Source organism: Peromyscus maniculatus, chromosome 1 (assembly GCF_049852395.1).
Source record: "Peromyscus maniculatus bairdii isolate BWxNUB_F1_BW_parent chromosome 1, HU_Pman_BW_mat_3.1, whole genome shotgun sequence".
In the NCBI taxonomy this organism is placed as follows: Eukaryota; Metazoa; Chordata; class Mammalia; order Rodentia; family Cricetidae; genus Peromyscus; species Peromyscus maniculatus.
In genome coordinates this window covers 95,495,711-95,510,937 of record NC_134852.1, presented here as the reverse complement: position 1 = coordinate 95,510,937, position 15,227 = coordinate 95,495,711, and the positions used below count along the sequence as shown (strand labels likewise).

The window sequence follows — 15,227 nt, the reverse complement described above, 5'->3', positions numbered from 1 at the left end:
TGACTCTCAAGAGCCATCAATGATAAATAACCCCTCAGCTAGGAGTGGACCCCTTTGTGCCCCTCCTCATCTAGGCTGGACTGTTGAGTGGCTTGATCTTGCACTGGTCTTATGCAGGTCACCAGAGCTACTGTGAGTTCATAAATGCAGTGGCCCTGTTATGTCTGGAAGGCACTATTTCTTGGGAGCCCTCCCCATATGGTTGAACTTTTGTTTACAGAAACCCCCACTTCCACATAACATGGTGTGTTCGGGGTCTCTGGGAACACCACAACCAGCAGAGTGCCAACCCATGAGAGGCAAGAAGGAAGTCAGGTTCAACATGACTCAGTAGCCAGTGTTGGTTCAAACATCAAGGGTCTGACTGACACAAGGTAGTTTGCTTAAGACAAGATGACATTGAAACTCTTGTAAAATACAAATGACATTTTCCATAAAAACAGATTCTATAGATTAACTGAAGGAAAAGTCTCAAGGTAAGCAATGCTCCTGATAAGGGTTTGGGGGAGGATAGAGCTATAGATCGAGATAAACAGGTTCAAGACAAGGGTCTGGGGGAGCCAGTGTGGCCTGCCCATACAGATAGCACAAAGGTCACCAGGCTATTAGCCACATTCATACCCAGACTTCTTGTTGGAAAACAGGTTCTACATCTCTCCCTTCGAATAGATAACTCCATGTCTTTGTCATCTCTGGTTCCCCTAGTGCTTATCTGTAAGCACAAAGGACCTACATGCCTCCTACAATGGTGAATATCTTTTTCAGAGGGCTTCTAGGTATCTATACCTGTTTCTTGGAATGAACTCCAGAATCAAAGTATTATGATGAAATTATATGCACATTTAGTAATTTTTGAAATGCACTGCCAAAATGTTTTTTAAAAAGGATATTCCTGGCAGATGAAGAGTGTTCTCCATTAAGCCAATGCAAATCAAAATTATGGGATGCCACCGGAGTGACGATCCCCTGCCCTCGGAGCTGCTGGCTGTCAGATGTGGATTCACTGCCTGATATTTTAGCTCTCAGGCTTTCAAACTACACCAGTAACTTCCCTGGGTCTCCTGCCGGCAGACAGGACCCTGTGGGGCTTCTCAGCCTCCATAATGCACGAGCCAGAATCGTATCGCAGATGGTAGATATATCTAGGTACATGTGGAAGTATATATGGGAGTCTACCTCCTACTGGCTGTGCTCCTCTGGAAAATTCTATCCAGCCCCTGACTTTCTTTAGATTTTGCACATTGTCAAAAAGCAACCTCACTTTCTGTACTCCATCTTCACTCTTCAGTTCCTGGTCCACCAACAACTAGTCTGTCTCCATAGTGACATAAGTCAGACACTTGCACTGCCCCCTGGGAAGCTGGTAGTAGCCTTCGGAGTGATAGTTCTGCTGTTTGCCACCCCCACCTCCTTTTACATTTTTGCCCTGGATGTTGGGGTGGGGTGGGGGGAGGGCACTGTGAAGATTCATAGATTGTTTTAGGGGATTCAGTGCCACCACATCGTGTTCAGGTTCCAGTGCTGTGTGTAGGCATTTGCCAATCATGCTTGTTGTTGCCCGGTAGTGATTACTACCTGAAAGCAGGAATCAGGGCTGACTCTCTCTGGACAAACCTCGACCACTTTGTAACAGGACTGATGTTGACATATCTTCAATCTCCCAGTGTGGTCCCCAGATCAGCAGGATTGGCTTCACCTAGGAACTTGTTCAAAGCAGCCTACCTAAGACCTCCTGAGTCAGAAACAGTGACCTGTGTTAACAAACTATGTGCCCAATATGCATGAAGCCTCAATTCAATCCCCAGTACCACACAGACTGAGCATGGTGGCACATGCTTATAATCTCAACATGTGGGAGGTCAGGAGGATCAGAAGTTCAAAGCCAACCTTGACTACATAGGCTATTCAAGGTCAGCCTGGACTACCAAAAACCCTATCCAGAGGAAGAAAATAGAAAGAAAATTTTGTGATTTTTTTTTTGCATATGGGCCTGCCTGAGTGTATGTATGTATGTATGTATGTATGTATGTGTGTGTGTGCGTGTGCGTGTGTGTGTGTGTGTGTGTGTGTGCGCGCGCACGCGAGTGCGCGCGCGCATGCGCGCGCGTGCGCACTATATGTGTGCAGATGCCCAAGGAGACCGGAAGAATGTGCCAGACCCCTAGAAATGGAGTTACAGATGGTTGTTAGCTACCATGTGGGTGCTGAGAACCAAACCTAGGTCCTTTGCAAGAGCAGCAGGTGCTCTTAACTGGGCCATCTCTCTAGCCCCTATATAGCCATTATTTAAAAACTATAGATTATAGAAACACAGAATTGGCTAAACTCTATTAAAAATGAAAGTAGTGAGTATTCAAAACTCACCACATCCAAACTACCTTATTCAGCTAGTGTCAAAGCTCTTGAAGTTACATCTACCTACTGGGTGAGAGTGATACACGGCGTTTGGCTCCTGGGGGTCTCTTGCCAGCCTGTGCAATGAAGACATCAGAGTAGTTTGAAGGCAGCCACAAGCGGGGTATTTACAGCATGTGGGTCAATAAGTGCTAAGATCAGAGCTTTTCATCCCTCAGCTTTTCATCCCACTAGAGAGAATTTCCAGCTTACTTCTGCTTGTGAGGCCCCAGAAGCTGTGATTTGATGCATCCAGGATATAGAATGTAAAAGGAACCCTCAGGCAGTTGTGACAGGCAGCTGGGAGTGGGCATCACTGTGATAAGGGAGGCTAGCCTTTGGAAGGCCGTAGAAACACGTTGTGTGGCAGCTCATGCCATGGGAAGATAAAGGAAAACATGGGAAAGTAGTTTCAGAACTTCTCAAAATCCATCATCTCAGCTAGGCAGTGGAAGCCAGCTTGGTCTACAAATCGAGTTCCTGGACAGTCAAGACTGTTACACCGAGAAACCTTGTCTTGGGGGAATGTATATATATATAATCTCAGGGAAAACAACAAATAAGTGTCAAAGGGCAAGGAGGGAACACAGTGGCCAACTGAGTTCACACCCTATTCCCACCACCCTCATGGGCCGCTCAGTGCCAGCCATCAGTCACATGTGGGATGCTGGCCAGGCGCGCCAGGGCCTCTGATTTCTTCCAGCTAAGCTAAAACACAATGGACCTTGCCAGGCTACAGGAAATCACGAAGGCCAAGCAAAACCACTTTGTGTCCAGCATCAGCCAGCAAGCAACTAATTGGACCCATCCACCAGCATGAGGGCCTCACTGGGACACAGGGAAACATGGTTCCAGAAGCAGCAAAGGATCTACCCGAGAAAGCGGCTGTCGTCACGACTCAGTGGAGTGTGGGGCTGCACAGCTACCAGATCCTCCTCACGGCCTAGGCTGTAGGTTGATGTCAGGGGTGTCAAGGAAGGGGGGTGGCGTTTTTGATGTCTCTAAACACAGTGCACCAGTTACTTTTCCTCTGGCTGTGACCAAAGACCTGACGAGAGCAGCTGAAGCGGGGAGGAGTTTATTTTGGTGGTGACTTGAGGAGACAATCCATCATGGGGAGGAAAACATGACCTCAGGAGCAGAGCATCCGGCTTCCTGCTCACATCTTAGAGGACCCAGAAGCAGGGAAGAGAAAATGCCAGTGTTCAGTCTGCTTTGTCCACACGCATCCTTTTCAGGTTTCCTGTAATTACGGGGAGGTCTGTGTACACGCATGAGTGCAGGGGCCCATGGGTGCCCGAGAGGCTGTCCAGTGCCCTGGGTTTGGAGTCATAGGCAGCTGTGAGGCACCCGATGTGGTTGCTGGGAACCAAACTCTGGTCTTCTGCAAGAGCAGTAAGCACTCCTAACGACTGAGCCTTCTCTCCAATCCACCTTTCCCTCTTTCTATTCAGCCCAAGACAGTGCTGCCCACATTCAGGGTGGCTAGTTTTATGTCAACTTGACACAAGCTAGGGTCATTTCAGAAGAGGGACGGACTCTCTCTCGATTGAGAAAAATGTCTCCATTAAGATTTGCCTATAGCAAGTCTGTAGGGCATTTTCTTCATTTGCAATTGATGTGACAAGGTCCCGTCCACTGTGGGTTGTGCCATCTCTGGGCAGGGGGTCCTGGATGGTATAAGAAAGCAGGCTGACGTCAACGGAAGAATGGATGAAAAAAATGTGGTACATATACACAATGGAATACTACTTAGCAGAGAAAAACAATGAAAGCATGAAATTTACAGGCAAATAGATGGAACTAGAAAAAATCATCCTGAGTGAGGTAACCCAAACCCAGAAAGACAGTCATGGTATGTACTCACTCATAAGTGGATTCTAGATATAAAATAAAGAACAATCAGACCACAACCCATAGAACCATGGAGGCTATATATATAGCATGGAAGTCCCTAGGATGACTGTGGCTTATAATTAATTTCAGTTTTAGTCAATTAATGAAAAAAAAAAGCCAAATGAATGGAAACACATGAACTACGAACCAAAGGCTGAGGGGCCCCCATCTGGATCAGACCCTCTGAATAGGTGAGACAGTTGATTGGCTTGATCTGTTTGGGAGGCATCTAGGCAGTGGTACCAGGTCCTGGGCTCGTTGCATGAGTTGGCTGTTTGAAACCTGGGGCTTATGCAGGGACGCTTGGCTCAGTCTGGGAGGAGGGGACTGGACCTGCCTGGACTGAGTCTACCAGGTTGATCGCAGTCTTCGGGGGAGGACTTGTCCTGGAGGAGGTAGGGATGGGGGGTGGGCTGGGGAAAAGGGGGGGTGAGAGGGGGAAGAACAGGGGAACCCGTGGCTGATATGTAGAACTGAATGGTATTATAAAATAAAATAAAAGGAAAAAAAAAAAGAAAGAAAGAAAGCAGGCTGAGCAATCCAGTAAACTTCGCTCCTCCATTGTCTCTGCTCCCATTTCTGTCTCCAGATTGCGGCCCTGAGTTCCTGTTCCCTCAGTGATGGAGTGTGACTTGAGAATTGTAAGCTGAAATAAACATTGCCCCCCCCCAAGCTGCTTTCATTGGTGACGTTTTATCACAGCAAAAGAAGCTATAAGACACTACCTCAGTTAATCTTCCCTAGAAACACCCACACAGATCCACCAAAAGTGTGCTTCACTCATGCCTAGGTATTCCTTAATCAAAATAACAGTCACAATTAACTATCACACACAAAATTAGAATTTGTAGTGTGTGTGTGTTTATGTATGTGTGCATGTGTGTGTGATGTATATACACAAGTGTGTGCTAATGAGTGTGCAAGCCGAGGCCAGAGCAGAATGTCAAGCTATCTCTTTCTACCTTATATTTTGAAATAGGGCCCCTCACTGAACCTGAACTTTCCTGTTTCATCTAGGCTCCTGGGATCTGCCTGTCTCCGCCCCGCAATGCTTAGGCTGCACACACATAGGACTCTGTCTGCCTTTTATGTGGTTTCTGGACATTCAAACTCAGGTCCTCTTGCTTGCATAACAAGCGCTCTCACCCTCTTAGTCACCTCCAGAGTTTTCTTTCTGTAAGATGACATTTAATAACAACACTGTGTGTAGAAATACATGGTCCTCCACACTCACACCCATGTCTAAGGTCAGAGGAACGGATTTGCTAGGCGTCACAACCATAAGCCCTTTGACATGTTTCTAGTCTCTAGTCCTGGTCTTGAGTTTTCAAGGTACAGGTTTCCATACAGCCTAGCAGTCCCTCTCAGCAACCGCTGCCCAGTGAAACTGAAAGCTCTCCACATGGGAGCTTGTATATAAGTACTCACGACAGTGTTATCCATCTTCATCAAAGAGTAGAAACAACCCAGGTGTATTCCCTATTTGTTCTGTCCTTGTGATAAAATACCCTGATCAAAGAAACAAAGAAAGGGTTTATTTTGGCTCATAATTTGAGGGGTAGTCTATCATGGTCCTGAAGAAGTGTTAGAAGCAGGAGGCTGCTGGTTACATTGTATCTGCTGTAATCAGGAAGCAGAAAGACAATGCTAGCCCTGGCTCATTTTTTCTCCTTATCCAGTCCAGGACACCAGCCAATGGAATGAGACTTCTCCCAGTTAAAGTAGGTCTTTCTATCTCATCTAGATAGTCTCTCCCAGACGTTCCCAGAGATCTGTTTTCTGAATGATTCTAGATCCTGTCCAGTTCATAATATTAACCATCACAACTTCACCCTTTGTCAATTTGACATGCAAACATCACTTTAAGTCACAGCCTTCCTCTTTCTGTCCCTGTAGGCTCATGGCCATTTTATAATACAAAAAAATGCATTCAGTCCAAGACAAAAAGACTCCATAGTCTGTAACAGATCCAAAACTGTTTAAAAGTATAAGGGCTGAGTTTCTTCTGGGACTCAGGAAATCTCTGTGAGCATCTGCATAAACAAGACACAAGTTACATGGACTGGAAAGATGGTTCAGCAGATAAGAGCATTTTCTCTATAAAACACCTAATTTCATGTCCTCTGCATGCATGTGTACACACGCACACAGCTATACATATTTATTTTATAAATATATATTTATTCATGTAACATATATGCACACATAAACACATACATTACATACTTCTAACATATAATGGCAGGAATAAAACATTCCCATCCACAAGGGAAGAACAGGGTCCCAGAAAGAATGATCAGATCCACACTAAAACCCAAAAGGGCAAACATCAAATCCTGTGGTTCCATGTCAGGCATGTGGAGCTCATGAGGGAATCATCTGGGCTCCAGAGGGCTTGGGTAGCCCTTTTGTTCAGCTCTTCTGCCTGTAGCACATACAATCTCTCCTTGGGGCCAACCCCATTCCAAGCTTAAAGCTTCCCTTTGCATATGTCCCATGGTCCTGCCATCTCCAACACTCAGTGGATCTCTAAAACTGGGGAGGAGGATTCCACAATCCCGTTAACCTTGCATGCCTACAAAACCAGGGCAAAGGAGGGCCTGAGAGGCTGTTGCATGAAGCTGGCAAAGACAGTGAGGACACCAAGTTTTGCTGCCAGCCTGGGATGAAGCCTGGCCTGCTTGAAACATAGTTGCGTCAGCCACAAATGTGACTCAGCACATTTCTAGGGATTGGTGTTTTGAAGGTCAGGGAACCCTTCAGTAGCATTCTTAGTTGGAGTTCTTCCCTTTCAAAAGAACTTGGCATTTCCCAAGGCAGAGTCTGGATGGGTAGGGTCTTCTTGCCACAATGTCTTTCCCGCTGTCCAAAATGCTACATTGCTCTTTAATATTTCTAATACTTTTAACAACTACATGTTTCATCATCAGCACCCTCCTTATCTGAAACTTTAAACTGCATACACATCTTTCTTTCCTGCCTGTCCTTTCTCCTCCACTTTCTGCTGTCTGGCTGTAAACCACTGTGTGAGCAGTGAGCAGTGACCACGACACAGCCTTGATATTCTCCTGTCTTGAAACTTCCTCCTCCAAGCAAGTTAGTCCATTACCTTCGAATTCAACCTCACTCAAGTTCTCAGGACACAGGCAGAGTGCAGCCAGGGTCTCTGCCAGGATATCACACAGGTGGTTCCTTGCCTAGTTCCACATAGGGCCCTTGCTTCCTGCCAAATCAATAGTGAGTCTCTGTCCACATGTCTCGTAGAATTCTTGTCTTCTAAGCTCCTATCAGAATTGCCCAACAACTTCTCTGAAGTGTTCAAGGACTTTTCCAGCCCAAAGTCTCCAACTCTTCTGCTTTTCTAGCCTACATCAGTTCTAAAAGCCTAAGAATGGCATGGTCAGATTTATCAGAGCAACAGCCCCACTTCTCAGTACCAATTTTCTGTATTTGTTGTTGTTGACTGTGATGTTAAAAAAAAAAAAAAAAAAAAAAAAAAAAAAAAACTAAAAAAAAGCAACTTAAGTGGGGGTCTGTGGGCTCACAGTTCAAGGGCACAGTCCATCTTTATTGTGCCCCCTAATAAACTTATCTTGGGTCAGAGACAGAACAGCCACTATATTAAACATAGGTTTAGGCAGTGGTAGCACAAGCCTTTAATCCTAGCATTCTGGAGGCAGAGATCCATCTGGATCTCTGTGAGTTCAAAGCCACACTGGAAACAGCCAGGCATGGTGACACACACCTTTAATTCCAGGAAGTGATGGCAGGAAGCAGAAAAGTAGATAAGGCGTGAGGACCAGGAACTAGAGCCTGGTTAAGCTTTTAGGCTTTTGAGCAGCAGTTCAGCTGAGATTCATTTGGATGAGGACTCAGAGGCTTCCAGTTTGAGGAAACAGGATCTGCTGAGAAGTTGGTGAGGTGATGTTAGCTGTGGCTGGTTCTGTCACTCTGATCTTTCAGCATTCACCTCAATACCTGGCTCAGGTTTGATTTTATTAATAAGACCCTTTAAGATTTGTGTTACATATCATGGTAGAGAAGTCATGTTGTCAGAAGCTTGAGGCAGCTGGTCATCTTGCATCTGCAGGCAGGGAACAGAGGTTAATGAATGCCTATACTCAGCTCACTTTCCCCTTCTTATTCAGTCTAGGACCCTAGCCAATGGAATGGTACCACATGAGTCAAGTTGTGTCTTCCCACTTTACCTAACCTAACCTAGATAATCCTTCACAGGCATGCTCCCAAACTAATCTGATGTAGTCTTTCACAAGCGGGCCTAGAACCTTATCTCTTAGTAATTCTAGATCTTGCTGTTGATGATGATAACCATCACATCAGATGACCATCAACTAATGAATGGAAAAGCAAAATGTAATATATCCATACAATCGAATGTTCTGGAGCCATTAGGAAGGGGTTATTGGCCCCACAATACAACATAAATGTACCTGGAAAACACTGCAGTAAGTGAAAGAAGCCAGATAGAAGAGGTAACATTTCTTGCATGTTTAGATTCCATTTATAGGAAGTATTCATAAAATGAAGAACCACAGAAACATAAACTAGATTAGTGGTCACCAGGATCTGGGAGGGAATGAAGAAGGAGAAACTGTTAATAAATAGGTCAGGAGCTCTTTGAGCATTAATAATAATAATAATAATCTGGAATTATACAATAGTGGTGATGCACAGCCATCCTTGTCTTAGTTATCTTTCTATTGCTGTGATAAAACACATGACCGAGGCAACTTATAAAACAAAGTGTGGAATTTGGGCTTGTGCTATCAGAGGCTGAGAGTCTGTGATGGCAGGTCAGGGACATGGCAGCAGGAGCAGCTGAGACCTCATTTCTTGATCCTTAAGTTGAAGGCAAAGGGAGAGACACTGGGAATGGTGCAGGTCTTTTGAAACCTCAAAACACAACCTCAGTGACACGCCTCCAACAAGGCCACGCCTCCTCATCCTTTCCAAACAGTTCCACCGACGTGGGAACTAAGTGTTCAAATAGATGAGCCTATGAGGGCCATTTTCATTCAAACCACTGTACTCCTCTATTTATGCTTTGAGCTAAAAGCAAATTATTTTAAACGTTATACCCATACATCTAAGGAGACAGCTTGTTCCTTGGCAAGAATTATGTAAACATCCCCTGTATCTCATTGTGGAATGAATCAGGACAGGAAGTTGCACAGTGACAGTCCCTGTGATGACAATTGGCATTGCAGAAGCTAGGCACAGACTTTTACTAATATTTACTTTCTCACAGCCAAGGGAAAGAATGGCCTGAGACGTGCTGCTTGGAATCAAAGTGCCATGTGAAGAGAGGATATGAAAACAGAGAAGGGAAACCCCAGAATAGTTCTTCATATTTAGTAGCCAGCACAGCAGTGTTCTGGGGGGGGGGGGGGCTCATCTTCCAGATCTGTCTCCTCCATGGAGATTTCTCCTTTGTTCTCACATGCCATGAATCCCATGCATCTGAGCACTAATGCGGTCTTCAAGTACCATGTCCAAATATTGGCACATTTAATTTCTCCAAGACATGAAGAGATTTATTTTTAGTTTATGGAGATGGTCCCACGGAGAGAAAGCTGATAGCACTATGGGAAAAACAATGGTACTAGCCTAGCCACAGGCATTCTTTCCTCAGTTCTCAGCAGAAGGCCAGAGGTGGGGAAATACATGTCCCCAAGACCCTGGGAAGAAGCTCTTTTAGTGGAAGAAGCCTGTTCAGCATGTCCAGGCAGGGGTTGGGTGCTCCCCCTGATCCACAGAGGGAAGACTTGTCAGTCAGCATGTGGTCCAGACTACAGGAGTTGCTCTGTGTGCTGGAAGTGGATTCAGAGCATTGGTTACTGAAGTATTCTGAAGGCTACAGCAGGAGAAAGGGAGCAGTGAGATTTGCCAGGACTAGAACTGTGGGAACTTGTGCCCCCCGATAAAGAGCTAACAGGGAAAAATGACTATATAGTCTGGGATCCCCTCATTAGAAGGAAATGGCTCGGGGCCCCCTGTTCTCACTGTGGCGCTGGGGAAGCTGCATATTATCCTCTTCCTGACTTTGTGGGGGCCAGGATGCCAGACGACCTCTGTGGCTCATGGCACTGTCTAAGCCAAGGCTCACCAAACACGATACTATGCAGACACCCATTGTCTCCACTGCCATTGTTAGGGCTGCTGGCGCTGAAGCCCACCCTCTGAGATGCTGTTAGCCAGTAAAAAAGATCGGGAAGGCTTCCTTTGTCCTTCCCTGCCTTCCCATCCCCTGACCATGTCCCCAGGGGCAGGATCTACACAATCTAACCAGCATGCAGAATCTAAGCCGAGTGCAGAGCCCCAGTCTCCTTCCATATGGAACAGGAAGGGGGCCATCAAGAGACAAATGATTAGTACGGCAAGGGGAGGGAAGCTTTTGTGGCTTCAGTAGCTATATAGGGGAAGAAAGTTAACTAATTTCCATGCCAGAAAGAGCTTGAGCTTGTGAGAAACGGACCTTATCTAATGCAGACAGGTTTACTTGTCTATTGTACTTACTCATTGTTCGTACTTGTTCACTGGGTTATCCACTAATGCAGTGAATAGTGATTGCCATTAACGGCTGCAGCACTCCTCTTTACACCCCACTGATCTCCAGGGTCTTCTGGGCTTCTAGAATCCCTGTAGTCATTTTTCCTGCAGAGACTGAAGCCAACATCAAGGCAGGAGGGGGTGAGGAGGCTCTGGTCCAAGCATACAAAAAGATGCTCCCTGGAGATGCTATCAGAGACCACCAGCCTGCTGCTGGAATCTCTCCAACTTTGTCATTACCCCTGGTTCACTGTGCCCAGGGAAGGACAAAAACTGAGCTCACATTGTTATTTTTTACTTAAAAGGCAGAAGCATACCTTTTATTTAAAGACATGAGCTTTTTCTCTGGCACAAAATTCTGAAACGATTTTGTCACATGGAGCATTCCTTGTTTCTGTGACATCACGGGACCCTCCACTACATCATCTCATCCAACAGAGCAGTCAACACACCCACTTCTGGCAGAGGTGTCAGAGAAAAGCAAGGAGCCAGTGAGATTGTATGTGGTGATGGCCATAGCCCCTTGACATGTCCAGGACTGGGGTATACGGATGATGTGCTTCGGCAAGCAGATCTTAGTGCCCGCAGGCCTCTGCTCCGTGGGGTCACCTGGAAGAAGCTGCTGAGATGGGTGGAAAGTAGGTGGGCTAGAGAAGGTGATAGCTCTGCTCCTGGTGGGATAAAGGAAGACCAACAGTCGTGGGCAAGTGGCTCCCTCCCTGTACAAGCAAAACTTCGTCCTTTCAAAAGCACTCATGCTGCTTTTCCAGCAAAGGCCTCAGGGGTCCTGGGAAGCCTGGGAGTAGAACAGGGTGACTCTAAGGAAAGTGAAGGTACTTGGAGAGGTAACTCTGCAGACCAGAGTCACCCCTACCAGGGGCACATTACAGGGATCAGAATGTGACTTCCAGAGAGAAGATTCAGTTGAACCGGAATGCATCTTGCTGAGCCATCCCTAGGTAGAGTGGGCACGGAAACAAGGAAAGAGCCAAGGTTGGGTGCCAAGGGGAAAGCAAAAGAAATGTAATCTGAAGGATTACATTCCTTACGCACCAGCGGCATGTAAGCAATAAGGAGGCAGTTGGAAAGCTGGAAGAAGAGCCCCAGACCAGTGGGAAGAAAGTGTGTACAAAGACAGAGAAGCAGATGTCTTAGTCTTTTGACCCTGACAAAACCACCTGAGCAGAACATCTTAAGAGAGGGAAGGTCATTTTGCTTCACAGTTTCAGACGATCTTGGCAGGGAGGGTGTGGAAGCATGCAGCTCACATAATGGCGTCCAGGAATTGGTGAGAGAAAATGCTGGCGTTCGCCTTTTCTCCCTTTTATTCCATCCAGTACTCTAGCCTCTGGGGAGGTGTCCTCCATATTCAGAGTGGGTTTTCCCACCCATCCTGTAGTTAAGTCTCTCCGGAAACACCCTCAGACACACACACAGCGTGTGCTTCATTGATCTCTTAGGTGCTTCACAAGCCGACGAAGCTGATGATCGGCATTTGCAATCTCGGGGTACTTCTCTGAGTTGGTTCCCACACTACCCTTTCCTCCAGTGTTCCTCCTGGGTATGCTGAGAGAGCTAGTGACAAGAGTAGCTCTGTGGGGACAGATTCCCACAAGTGCTTGTCTGGGTGAGTGGTGGGCTGACTAAGGTGTTCTAAGAAGGGCCAGCTACAAGCTTCTGATGTGTAAATGACCGGCTAGAACTCGGGGGGGGGGGGGTGGCGGGGGGGGGGGGAAGAAGAGAAGCAATTCACATACAAGAGAAGCAAGTGGCACTGGAAAGCCACTGGGAGAATGCCTATGGCTTACTTTATTCTAGATGGCATGCACCTTCCCAAGCTTTTCCCAGTCTGAAGAGCCAAAGGCTGGTCAACAATCCTCTGATGTCCTGTATTGTGGCCAGTGTAACAATGATACAGAATCCTCAGGGTCAGGGAGCCGTAGTTGAGGACACCGTGAGATTTTGGTGGGGGGAGGTTCAGTAAGTTACAATGTCAGAATCCACCAAAGGTCAAGTTGATTGTCTCATGTAATCATAGATAGGCCAACTAAAACATTTCATAATCACGGTTGTCAAATGTTATTTTGCTATCTGGAGTTACCACCAACTTGAAAGACTTCAGTGAAGTCTTCTTCCAAAACCAGAAGATAAACAGCTTTCTGAGAGCCCACGAGAGGGTGATCACTTGGGAAGAAGACTCTCCGAAAGACGTGATGAAGTAAACCGTGGATGGGATTGAACCATTTGGGTGGGAGCTACTGCAAGGTCATTAGCAGTGTGAGCTGGGGAGACACAGAGAAATCACAGCTAGGCAGATCACAGCCCAAGAGGGCTGCACCCTGGGGAGCCACCCTTTTATGAGCTGCTTAGGGGGTTGGGGATGGGAGTCTGCAGAAAGCCTTACGCAGGTCCCTTGTCAAAAGAAGACAGTAGAGAGTCTGAAAGGAGAGGGGAGGGATAGAGGAACACCTCCTCATTTTTCCAATTCCTGCATCAGTCCAGTAACAGGAGCTGCAGCTCCTTCCTTCTCAGTCCCCGAACTAGCCTCACCTGTTGATCTCCAAGTTCAAGGACCACATCCTGGTGCTGCCTGGTAGACACCACCAAAAGATGTGCTAGAATTCTAAAGGAAGACCTGGGTACCATAAGGCTGAATAACCCAGGAATAAGACTTTTCCAGAAAGTCAGCTTCTCCATGTCTTTCCAAATATGAGGGATGAAGGACTCCAAGAGTTATTTCAGAGGGGAAAAAAAACAGCAAATTAATTTTTTTAAAAAAAAGAAAAAACAGAAACACCAAAACAAAGGCAACAAAACCATGTAATTCATTACACATATGCAGATGTTCGCTGCCATCCATAATTTTTATTTTAAAAAGAATATATTGCAATGCAGTCTTCTACCTCTCATGTCAACAAAGTTTGAAGATGTGCATATTCACAGGAAATAATTATTGATGGATATAAAGTGGATAATGTAATAGATTATTATTACAGCATTATTTATAGTGCTAGAAAAAGTAACATATACACCTTACAGCAGAATGATGTTAAATAAATCATGTCCTGTATAAGCCTACATTATAGAGTACTGCTTAGATATTTTAATGATCCTAGAAAAGACTATCTGAATCATAAAAATATTTGTAGAATATTCCTAATAAAGTATAAAACAATATGCATTTAAACCAATCTTGTTCCTACTAAATGTGTACATTAAATATGTTCATATAGGCATGCTTAGGAATGAGATATTGTAAAAAGATGTTTAAAGTGTTAATAACTAAGCCACATACCCAAGCCAATTCAATCATAATAATGGATGGCTGGACACATCCGTGTTTAAAGCACCCCAGCAGATTACAATGGAGAAGCAGAATTGCAGTCAACGTTCTAAGCACACCCACTCTATTCTGTGCATCTCTCTCTCTCTCTCTCTCTCTCTCTCTCTCTCTCTCTCTCTCTCTCTCTCACACACACACACACACACACACACACACACACACACACACACACACACACACGAAATTACAGTGCTCATTTTGTGCTTCTCAACTGATTTCTTTTGATGACCATTTGGACCTCGGGGTGGGGGGTGGGGGGAAATGGAGAGCTCTAGTGTTTATTTGCCATAAGGAAGCACAGTATGCATTTCCACACTTGGGGTGTCTGTGAATTCTGAAGCCAGCCTGATTCTACTTGAGTGAGCCACCCACAAATACTGGGTAGACATTTAAAAACTAAGAATCTACCTTGGTTTATCATATCACTCTTTCTAAGGAGTCATAGGAAAGTTGACGGTCCCCAGGATAGAAGGACCACTAGGGCATACAGAGATGCACAGGAAAGTGTGCTGTTAATGACCAGACACTGGAAAATTCTATCATTTGTCATCCACAATGCTGTGCTTCCTGTCTAAGCCTGAGGCCTGAGAACGGAAGAGCCAATGAGGTGAGGCTAAGTCCAGGGCACAGGCCTGAGAGCCAGAAGTACTGACATCCAAGGACAGAAGAAAGAGGATATTCTAGCTCAAGAGACACCAGAATCTTTTCCTCCCCCTTCAGTTCTGCCCAAATCCTCAACTGATTACATGGTGCACAACTGCCCTGTTTGCTTAGTTTACTAATTCAATGAATAACCTCTTCCAGATACCCCCTCACCAACACACCTCAAAATAATAGCTAATGAGCCACCTGGGCATCCCTTAGTTCAAGTTGACACTCAAAATTAGCCATCCTAGACAGTTCACAACATAAAAGGGAGCCATCCGAGTCCATGTAGGTAAGTGGTATGGCTCCAGATGTTTTTAAACATCAAAATGGCATTAGGTACCTTAATGACCTCTTTGTTGGAAAAACAATGGGTGGA

At 45.6% G+C, this 15,227-nt stretch overlaps 1 long non-coding RNA gene across 2 annotated transcripts; it reads right to left on the bottom strand.

Annotated features, from left to right (window-relative positions):
• Window positions 1–3,399: 3,399 nt before the first annotated feature.
• Window positions 3,400–13,914, bottom strand: LOC143267625 (uncharacterized). 2 transcript variants are annotated; one of them, XR_013042963.1, is made up of 5 exons: window positions 10,828–13,914; window positions 8,742–8,877; window positions 8,036–8,374; window positions 5,719–5,799; window positions 3,400–4,064 (listed from the first exon to the last, which is right to left on the bottom strand). It is a non-coding gene; the product is annotated as an uncharacterized LOC143267625 (long non-coding RNA). The 2 variants fall into 2 exon arrangements; XR_013042960.1 differs by lacking the exon at window positions 3,400–4,064 and having other exon boundaries at window positions 4,733–5,799.
• Window positions 13,915–15,227: the final 1,313 nt, after the last annotated feature.